We start from the raw sequence: 403 nt of genomic DNA, 5'->3' as shown, positions 1-403 counted from the left end.
AAAAAAAAAAAAAAAAAAAAAAAAAAAAAAAAAAAAAAAAAAAAAAAAAAAAAATTTTGCGGTAATATAGCAGCCTGAGATACTTCTTTTCTGCATAAAAAAGAAAAAAAAGAAATGCTCTTCTTTGTCTCCTTTTTGTCTCCGTTTTTATCTATCTATTGATGTATTTAATAAAATAAAATAAATAAAATAAAATAAAATAAAATGAAGAAACAAAAAAACTTACTTTTTTTTTGTTTTATTTCATCTCAGCAGAGAAAATCTTAACCCCAACTACTAACAAAATAACTAAAATAAATAAATAAAATAAAAAAATAAATAAAATAAACAAATAAAATGAATAAAATAAACAAAATAAATAAAATGAATAAACAAAATAAACAAAACAAAAAAAACAAAAACA

This window comes from Eimeria mitis, genomic scaffold, assembly GCF_000499745.2.
Source record: "Eimeria mitis Houghton genomic scaffold, Emh_scaff601, whole genome shotgun sequence".
NCBI lineage: Eukaryota > Apicomplexa > Conoidasida > Eucoccidiorida > Eimeriidae > Eimeria > Eimeria mitis.
Note: the sequence above shows the minus strand (reverse complement) of the source record.